This window comes from Xiphias gladius, chromosome 6, assembly GCF_016859285.1.
Source record: "Xiphias gladius isolate SHS-SW01 ecotype Sanya breed wild chromosome 6, ASM1685928v1, whole genome shotgun sequence".
NCBI lineage: Eukaryota > Metazoa > Chordata > Actinopteri > Istiophoriformes > Xiphiidae > Xiphias > Xiphias gladius.
In genome coordinates, this window is record NC_053405.1 from 4,949,916 (window position 1) to 4,960,637 (window position 10,722).

The 10,722-nt window shown below is 41.3% G+C and overlaps 1 long non-coding RNA gene across 1 annotated transcript; it reads right to left on the reverse strand.

The window, feature by feature from the left end:
* Nucleotides 1-2,426: 2,426 nt before the first annotated feature.
* On the reverse strand, nt 2,427-3,611 carry LOC120791124. Its single transcript, XR_005707607.1, has 3 exons — nt 3,569-3,611; nt 3,185-3,485; nt 2,427-2,509 (listed from the first exon to the last, which is right to left on the reverse strand). It is a non-coding gene; the product is annotated as an uncharacterized LOC120791124 (long non-coding RNA).
* Nucleotides 3,612-10,722: the final 7,111 nt, after the last annotated feature.

The following is a 10,722-nucleotide window of genomic DNA, read 5'->3' on the forward strand; positions in this document are numbered from 1 at the left end:
AAGATGAATTCTGCCACTGACAGAAGACCGTGATGAAAAGTTTCAATTCCAACCTTTACTTCAGCTTCCTTTGCTATTGTAAACAACATCCGATGTCAGTTTTTTCCATTAACTCTCTATGAACATGACTGATATCTTGGTTATTACTTACACAACTGCCTGTTGAAGTTCCTGGCCACTAACTTATGGGAGAATGCCTGTGTGTGTGTCTTTCTCAGGATTCTGTTTGTTTGTTTGTTTGCCTTTTGCTTTTCTTTGGAAAAAAAAGGGTGGCGCTTGTCTTCAGGATCCAGTGTGAAAGGTGAAAAGTGAATGGAGCAGCTATGTTGGACTCTGCATGCACCCAGCATTGAAATGAGTATTTTCAATCAGAGGCTGGGCCACCCGTCATGTAATTTGGACTTTCCCCTATACTTACTCTTTCAACGGGTGACGTTGAGCTCCCAACCATGAGCCACCCTGGGAGGACATCACATAGACAGCATAAAGTTAGCATTGCCCCGACTAGTCAATCAGCCTTTTCTCCCCTGGTCAAATCAATTGAGTGCTCGCCTTCAGGAGTGGCCCGAAAATAGATTGAGGATCACTTTGTGTGGCACAACAGATGAGAGTGCACTTAACTACATGGTGAAAATGGGTAGAATTTCCATCTTCATCTCCGCAAATGTACATGGAGAGGGGTATGTTCAGTTTTGGTAACATCTGACCAGCATAGTATGCTTTTAGAGGCCACTCTCCTGCCCTCGCTCTCTCTTTTAGCGTCTCTGCGCTTGGAAAAAAAAAAAAAAATCACAGCGTAAATGTTTCCACATATCTGGATCACAGATTGCAAAACAGAAAGACTTACATTGAGGGAGCACTCCTATATTTGAAAACACCCCCCGGCCTGTCTCATATTAAAATGATGCTTTCATCTAACAGGTGATCAGCTTTCATCCGTGGCCTGTGACTGTGAAAGTCGGTATTTTCCGCCTTAATGCAGAGCGGCTCAAAATCTGTTAAAATTGAATTCAAGTGAGGGCCTGTGCGTACATTTCCCTGGCGAGTGACCTCTTGCTGTGGCGTGAAGAAAATCTGTCCTGTCCTCTCTTCAAGGCAAAGAAGTATTGTGACATAGTTGAGGTCGGGGCGAATGGTTGAGTGAACAGAGCGTGCAAACACGGCAGACCTGGTCATTGGAGGAAGACCTGATATGACTGTCTCCAACTAATGTTGGCTTCTTTTAACCATGGGGGTGATCACAAGGGATCTTATAGCAGAGCATAGGGAACATAAAATCGTCTTTAAGCAACTTAATATCGTTGTCCCTCTTGTCATTATCCCATCCATTTATGTTGATAAATCCAAATTCTTTCACATTTGTTCTGGAAAGGAAACACTTGCGAACAAGTCCAGACAAAAAAAAACAAAAACAAAAACAAAAAAAACACCCACTTATATTATGTGCAGGCCAGAGAAGCAGAGTTCCAGCTTAATTAAAAAGTAGTCTCATTTACCTAAACTTAATACTGTAGACGTGGTGGATCAGAAAATGCCCATTTTAGTTATTTATGGAACAGTCGTATGGGCTCATTTGGAAGGTACCGACAAACTATTTTGTAACATACTGATTCCATATCTATCTATCTATCTATAGAATTCACAAGAAATTTGATTTGTTCCAAAACACTACATTTGCATATAACTAACCACAGAAGGGACAAATGGAAGCACTGTATTTAGCCAATTCTTGCATATATCTGGATAAAATGCATTTGGAATTTTTTTTTTTTTTTTTTAAATAATGATGAAGCTTGAAGAATTTCTTGCTGCAGAATTGGTTTAAAGAAGTTAAAATGGATGATTGTGGTCCATTGTGACAAACAGTAAAATTTAATCTTACCACGGTGCCATTTTTTTCTATGAAAACAACTTTTAACTACCACCTTTCAAACCTACAGAGGTTAAAGTATTCAATACAAAAACAGATTTTTAGGTAGATTGTCACTTTAAGCAACTACTCTATAAAATTCGACTATAAAAAAAAGGAATGAGTTTATAATTTCACTTCAAACTGATTTGCTTTTGGCTCAACATTACAAAAAAGAAAAGAAAAAAAAAGTTTTCCATGAATTCTGAGTAGTATTAGTGTCACCATACAAAGTAACAGCTTGGCATTTTGTAGGTTCACTGATGGCTGTCTTGGAGATTAGCTACATCAGTAAACCTTGATGCCAAACAGGTAAAACCAAGCACCATGAAATAGGATTGTAGCAGATAAAAATTGCACACAAAAAAACAGTCACTTCCTCCACTAGAAGAAGTACATGTTCATAAAATACTGAAAGTAATATCGAGTCATTATAACTGGAGTTTTCAGTGGATAGTTAACGCAGTGGGTCAGGGTTGGAACAAATGTTGTAAATTGGGATTTGGTTTTATAGCTCAGCTCTCTGTTCCCCACCTTGGGCTGATTTGAAGCCTGCATGAAGGCCTCAGTCTCCATCCAACAAAAGTGCTTCCCCATATCCTGTAGAGATCAGGAAGGATACATCTGAAAATTTTTGTAATACTAGAACAATCAAAGTGATCGGCCAGGTGTGCGCGAAAAGCGACGTAGTACACATTGTTTGAGCTTTTCTCTTAAGCTCTCATTTTCACAGAACTACGTCCGCCGCTTTCTGCGCCCAGCTGATTGCAACAACATGAATGCCTCTGGAGGAGTGACTGTGCAAGTGTGCACAGTTTGTTTGGCTATCTGAGTGATGATTGCGTCTCTCTCCTCACCGCTTTTGAGTGTGGCCGCTTTGAATAGCTATAACCACATTTTGCCCTTAGATGACACTTCATAAAAACTACTTTTTTTATTTCAAGCTGCATGTCCTCCTAAACAAATGTCAATCTCACAATCCTTTTTACTATCTTTCAAGAATTAAGACCCGGGGACACCTTAACTCCATGGGGCGGGTGCTTGACCGCGACTGTGCGCCTACCTTTTTCTAGGGAAATATTTTCCGGCAACTATTTTAACCCGTTAGTTACCAGAAACGCCTAATTTAATGTACCCAAAATAAAAAGGTTACCTTGGATTACAGTCATAACCCAGTTCTACTGTAAAATCATACTCTGGTATCCAAAATGAGTATGAGATATTGAAACAAAGTTATTAAAAAAAAAAAAAAAGAAATAAAGCCTGTAGCAGTACCTTTTGGAGCTATAGCCACAAGTCTGAAGCGATTCTGTGTCGACTGTTAAGTGGGGCTTCTGACCCAGTGAACCCGGGTGCACACATGGGAAAGTACTAGGTTAGAAGATGATTTATTGAAGTTGGTGATGATGAAGATTGTACTGTGAATGAAGGTGGAGACTAGTGGAGCAGGCCTGGGAGACGGCGGATGAGAAGGTGGAGGCCTGAGCCACAAACGAAGGAGATAAAACACGAGGAAAATGAGGGGAGTCAGGGAGACAAGACAAGAAGCCAGCGGCTGGAGACAGAGCAGATGGAACTGCAGGGGAGAGGAGATAAGGGTCAGGATACAGGTAATGTGCTAAAACAGAAGCGCAACGTGCAAGAAGGCTTGACACATACTCTATCTGAAGCAGAGGCTACAAACTGGCAGGGTTGTAGGGGCAGAGCTGGGTATTTGTAGAGGGCTGGATTACGGTGATGAGGTGCAGCTGGTGTGGCTCGCCTCTGACTCCAGCACACCTGCTTCCACTCAGACAAACACAGACACTGGGAGAGAGAGGGAGAGAGCCACTGGGTAAGTGACAACAGGTTAGGGAGACAAATAATGAGAAGTGGAGGGGGTGTCAGGAAAGGTTACTGAGGCAGATATGACATCAACAGCTGCTGCAGTGATATGACCGTGATATATAAAATGCTTTGCACAGATAGAATTTGGAGACTTAGAGCCTTCAGACAATGTATAATTTGTCAGGGTGGTGTGAAGATTGAGTCCGGTACAGACCAAAACACACCAAACGTAGCGAAGGTCATGGTTCACTCCAAAGAGGTCAACATCATCCGTTAGTAGTAGAAATCATGCTAATGTCACTTACTCGCCTAACCTCAACTGTACATTAAGTTACTGTCCAAGAATCTCATAAACGGGTGAGGTTAAGACAGGTGATGTCTGAGCTAATTAAACTTTCGTCTCCATTTTCACGTCCAATCAACAACAGATTTAAGGAATCATAGAACGATTTCACCAGAGATACATACGTCAGGTCCGAGAGGATGTGAAAGACACAGTTTCTGATTAACTACAATTCTAAAATCCCCTTGGCTGAGAGTCGCAAGATTTTTTTCTTATTAAATAGGTAGAAAATAGTGCCAGCCCTGTTTGCCATCCAGTCTGTGAATGTTCTGAAATACAGACCATCATTATGGGGAGCTAATGACATCCTGGACAACATATTAGAAAAAGATAAGACCCAATCTTGCGCAGTTGATTGATATTATCTCCATTGCACCAAGTCATGCTCTCATCGGTTCAATTAGAAAAGCCATTCGAGTCACCTTCATGACAAATTTAGACACTTTACACAATGTTGTGAGTCAATAGGAGGGGAAAAAGGATAGAAAACTTAAATATCAGCAGACACATCCAGAATTTCTGTCTTCTTTTCCCCTGGTTTGTAATTGGGAGACTCAGCTAATTAAAGTAGAGTTCCCAGGCAGTCGATGACGGCCTCTGCTGCTGCGGTTCTCCCCTTCAGATGTTCAATGAAGAGGAAGTGGTATTAGAGCCATAAGGAATGACACAAAGCTGGCTATTCACACATAATTGCTCACCCAGGGAGGATGCAGTGAAGCTTGTGGCCTGACGATCACCCAAGGTGTCAGTTTCTGTCAAGATGATGAAGCTCTCCAATGCCCCCCAGCCCTGCTCTGAGACCCCAGCACGGTCCAAATGGGACATCAATTTTAACTTCATAAATCCAAAGTTGATGAAATATGAGGCAGCTGTAACTTCAGACTGGGCCTTAGTTAGGTTTCTTCTGCAGAGAACCTTAAGTGGGGCTTGCCTCAGCTGAGCTGAGGATTTAATTTATGGAGCCAATAAATCTGGGTGTCTCAGGAAAGAGAGGTTTTATTTGAAACAATCCTCTAATGTTTAGACACATCTTTTAGATGTGATCGATTTCATCGATATGAAATGCAGTTCTTTGGTCTATTTACTGTAATGGCTCTTTAAAACTCTATTCAAACAAACAAATACATAAATTAGCTAGTCCACCGAGCAGGTATATCAGGGTCCTGGCATCAGACGCAATTCTGAACCAAAGGCCCACTGAGTCAGGGCGACCAGTAGGCTTAATTAATAATCAGTAAAGTCAGGAAGACTATCAATAAACAAGATGAAAATGTAATCAAACCTACATAAAACACCTAATGAACCTTGAGGATCTGAATCCAGGATCAGAAAATGTCAGCTTGAAAATGTCCCGATCCAACCATTGGACAAGTGGGATACCAGAAATGCATGACATGACAAAAAGGCATGTCAATTTGTCAGTGTGTCATAGCGGAAGCAATTCTGCCTCACGAGGCAAAGGAGAGACTAGCTTGTCAGAATTGTAACTGTCTCTCAAGTAGTTTGACCACGTATAAACTGTGCTACTTGGTGCTTCGGAGGCCTTGATCGTTGACATTGCCGATCCCTTAGATCCACCTATGGCCCCGTCCGCATGCAGGGGCCCGTTTCACCAAATCTGCAACATGCAAGCTGTGATTTGCAACATTAAATTACGTCCTCTCACTCAATTTGATTTGTTTTACTAATCAAAACAAATACCATACTTGTGATCCAAAATTTATCTGCAAATTTTTAACAATCACTTGTGGACCCCAGGTTGGCAAAGACCATAAGCAATGGTTGGTCGTCCTAGTCTGACATGTCTCTCATACAGATAACGCAGGACTATGATCACCTGATACGACATAGTGACGATCTCAAAGACATAAATGCGCCGTAGTCAGAACACATCTGGTTGAACTTAATCTAATCTTTGAAGTGATGAATTGGCTTTTGATCTTTTAGGAGGCAGTGTTCATTTGGCAGCACAGAGGAAACTGACAATGATTTTAAAAGAAGTGTCCCAATTTATTTGACTAAACGTGTCTACGTATACCTTCAGATAATGCACCGAGCAAATCTGGGGTTACTTTTGGTAGCTCTCAGACAACAACACGTTTATTCTTCAAAATCATCAGCAGTAAGCAGAAGTCTAATAATGACACGTCTAATAATGTTCCAACAACCATTATAATTCATCTCCTTGGCACCATTTATTCTAAACTGTACATCAGAGAGCTTGTAGTATTTCTTCCTCATTTTCTCTAAATGCTCCTTGTTTGTCTGTCATCACTCACTGTTTTTACTGAGTGATTGCCCATCCCTCTTGGGGATGACAGTGCTTGGACCGTGTCCAACATAAAATACCCCAGTGAAATAGTGTATTATTTAAAATTCCATACTAAAGGGCTGAGATTAGATTGGAAGCACGAAGTGCAGGAAAGAAACTGCCTTGAATGTAATAAACAAAATTGCACTTTGCTGCTCCCAGCCAAATGCTTCCCTTGACAACTTCTGATATCGCATATGCCTGCATATACGGCTCTTTAATGATGAGGTTTACAGTTTAGTAATGGGTTTTACTTAAGTTCTCTTTCTGCTGGCACTATTGCACATATTCTCTTTAAATCAACAGGGGACTGATTATAGTTCCAGTACATGCTCCTTATTCAGAGTTCTCTGACATGCACATCATCAGAAATACCCCAGCTTCCCACAGGGGTGCATTAAAATTAGAAAACAGACAAGAAGATGGACTAGCCAGGCCCAGAAATAACCTCCAATGACATGGATTCAGATCTGGTACAGAGGAAGCCCGCCACATTTCCTCTGGAGGGAGAAAAAGAGAGCGGATTAGAGTTTGAGTGATGTTGGAGCTGTTAGATAAATCAAATCTGACTGGGGGAGTCACTTGAATAAGGTGACAAATGACCCCCCCGTGACAGACAGGGCAGTATTTTAATCTCTTTTAGTTAATTTATCCAGGACCCGAGCACAACCTTAGGAAATCCGTTATTTTCGTTACTGCACCAGAATTGGCAACAAAATGATTTAAAGAGTGAAAGGCCTGGATAAAATGTTCATAGAGCAGCACTGAAGTCAGACAAGGGAAATAATGACCAAATGTAATGGCGTAATTGTGCACCGGGGTCCCTAAGACAGAGTTGTCTCAGGTCATTTAATAGACGAGTGCTGGCCGGTCTAAGCCTCGCCTGTGTCCATGTGAGGAACTGCCAGTGGCCCAGTATGACCTGACATGATCCCAGAGAAACATCTGTTTGGCCCGAAGTCATGTCACCCAGATGAGGTTGAAGGTAGGATTCTCAGGAGATTAGCATCTGGGTTTTTAGCTGAGAATATCTTCTCCTCCTCAATCCTTCTCTTAGTTGAGCTCATCCTCTCCTTTAAGTCTACTCTTCCTTCCCTTTCCCCTGATTTCCACTCTATTATGACACTATTTTTAATATTTTCCTCTCGTTAAGTCATTCTTTTCCGTTAATGCAGCACTTATTACATTGTGTTTAGCCAATTTTGAGTGTTACAGTCGATGATAAAAACATAAATGATGATGACAACAACACAGACGGTGGCGGTAATCACTATGTTTGCAGTACCATTAAAGGGTTATTGAGGGACAGAAACAGGCAAAATGTAATCTGTGTTCTACTCAAAGGGGAAGACTTAATGAGAAAATGGGGCTTATTGCTTGGGAATAGGGATGTGGTAATTACATTAAAACAGATAACTCCTTATGCATCAAGCTCCTACTTCAGCACAACACAATAGCCTAGTAATACTCCTTAGAGATTAATGCTTAGGAAGATTTGAAGTGCCACATGATGGATGGAATCATTAGCTCAGCCTTCACATGGGAGCACAATGTGGATAGACTGATTTTAATGCAAGAAATATGAAATATGGCGTCAGTCGTGTCAGGGCGATAAAAAGACAAAAGTCCTCCGCAGGTTCAAAAAGGCATCGCGTGCTCCCCAGGTTAAGTCATGTGATTAGCAAGAGAAAAAAAACCTAAGTCCAAGTGATTTGGATGTGAATAAGCAGCTGTATAAAGCTTTTACTGAAGGATAGGTGGCTGTTTGTCAAATGAAATCAAACACCAAATATGCATTAGAATCCCGCATTTCTCCACTAAAAGCTTTTTATTGGTTCGCTCGCGCCAGGAAGTCTCCAATCTATGTGTGTCAATTGCTGCGGTATCACCTGTATTTGACATTCATTTATCTAACAGCGCCCACATGACACAGTGGCGAGGCCTCCGTCATACCACCAGCAGCATTCAACTGTCAGTTTCCATAACTGCAAAGTGATAACTTGACAGACGGTGTAATTACATGTTAACAAGGGTGGAGGAGGGGACTATCTGACTATCCGGAAAACACACTTGTCCTTCTCCTGTGAGGAGTGGGACATGCGATGACCTCTTCGAATCAGTTGCTGTGGCAACGCAGATAATCTGCATAATCCCCGCTGATTTTTTTTTTTTTTGTCCTGTTTTTTTCTTCAGTACCTTCGGTGTTGCTGGGGTGTTTCTGCACTCGTCAATCAATCGCCGGTGCAGCGACATGTTTCTCTTGGATTTTTATGTTGAGGAAGTCTGTGTTTCTGTAGGTGTCAATCCTTTTCAATTGTCTTATTTATTGCTGCTCATGCTAAAAACAAGACAGTGGCACAGCACGTGAAATGGAATAAATACACTGTATTGGCTTGAATATGAGATGACCCCCACTCACCCTGTTTTTCAAAAACCTGTTTTGCAAAACGACTTTCTGAAGGCAAGAAAAGCTTTATGTGACTAGTCCTGTCAGGAAGTTTCTCCAAGAAGCTTTTGTCCTTGCTTTTTCTCTTGTAAAAGCGACACGTGAAAAACTGCCATTAAATCTGAGTGTAAATTCAGACATTCGTGTAGCTTGTCCAAGCACGTTTTTAAGTGCAGCTAATGCTGCATTCTGTTTATTCCTCACGTGCGCAAAAAGCTCTCCTGTCAGACTCGTTTGAACAATGTTCTCTGGCCATTAGCATTTTTCAGACTGTCTTTTTTGTCTTTTTGGGTTTGTGTCTGTTAAGACATTCTGTGACAAGGTCATTCATTCTCGGCTGCTTCAGAGATGCTCTGGTCCCTCTGCATTGTAGACATCGGGTGCTTTCCACTTGTTTTCCGTTGTCAGGAATTGTCTCAGATGCAGAGAAAAACGTTGCACGAGCCATCAGACAACTTGGCTAATGAATCGCTTATAGAACTTACTATTAACTGACTTGAAGAACCGTGGTAGTCTAGTCTGCAAACATCCAAAACCTCACTTTCTGTAGGAGCCATTATTCAAGCCAGTAGTCAAAAGGAATATCTGATAAAGTACTCCTCAAATATGATTACAATAATCTCCACTTTTTTATATTAAGGCTAATACAGTCGAAGTAGTCGACAGCAGTCAATGTGGCACAAAGTTCAACTGAATTTCCAGAAAATCTGCAAAACCGGCCCACCACAAAAAGTGCTTATTAATGCTTATTTCCACCCAGTACCTTTATATGACTATTAGGATTTGGTTCATCGAGCGATGGAGATATAGCACTTACGTTTGTTTCACGCACTCATTCTAGAAACTATAGTTTCCTCATTACGCAACACAGATCTGATGTTTTTTTCTGTCGCCGTTTTTTTTTTTTTTTGGTGGAATGGAAGCTTGAGTGACCTTTAAGTCCGTTTCCATTCCACTTTGTCGTGTTTTGAGTTTTTGATGAATTCGCTAACTTTGCCTGCTATTTGTCGCTGAAAACAGTTGCTGGAAGCGGTGAGACTACACCTAACAGGTATAGTCGCAGGCCTTAAAACCAAAACAACGAGCTGGGATGTGTTATAAAAGCTCCATAGGGCTGAGGGTAACTGCAGTCGGGTGATAATTACCTATGGGTTTGTCGCTAAACACGTTTCACATTACACATTTGTGATTTGACCTTTTGGTCATATATAAAAAAAAAAAAAAAAGATTATCGCAGCTTTCATATCATATTCCTTTTTTTCTGAAAGCAGTGAAATGGACAATCCTTTATATGGAAACGCCACATATTATTTACTTTAAAGTCAAACCGTCCGAGTTCCTTTTTCAGAGCAGCATTGGATGCTGGTGTGCCAAGCTGAGTTTCTAGATTCAGGCACGACAAATATTCAGGATTAGGATCAGCACTCATGTGCCCGTTAAGAATGATTGCGTTCAGGAAAGGCGCTTTGCTTTATTGAACACAGGGATTTATCTGATCCTCTCAGGCAGCTCGGATCGTTTAATGCTGCCTGGCTTTCTCCTAAATGAATTCCTGTGATTAGACATGGCACAGCCCAGCCTATCAACTGGGAGAGGCAAAGGGTGAGGGTTTACATAAGTCAGAATTGTTATTGTGTCATATTTTATTATGGAGGGTGAGCAGGATGAGCATGAAAACAGTGTGGCCTCGCGTTAGGTGATTTCCGTAGTAATCTCAGGTGATATTTACCAAACCACGAGCGGAAGAGATACCCTTTAAGATCTTTTTCTGTTTCGAGAGCCGAGGGTTCTCATATGGTTTACACAGGATTAACATATTACTGCGTATACTCTATTTAGTCATCACAGTTGGTGACAGTCCAATACTGATCTCATCTTCACACGAG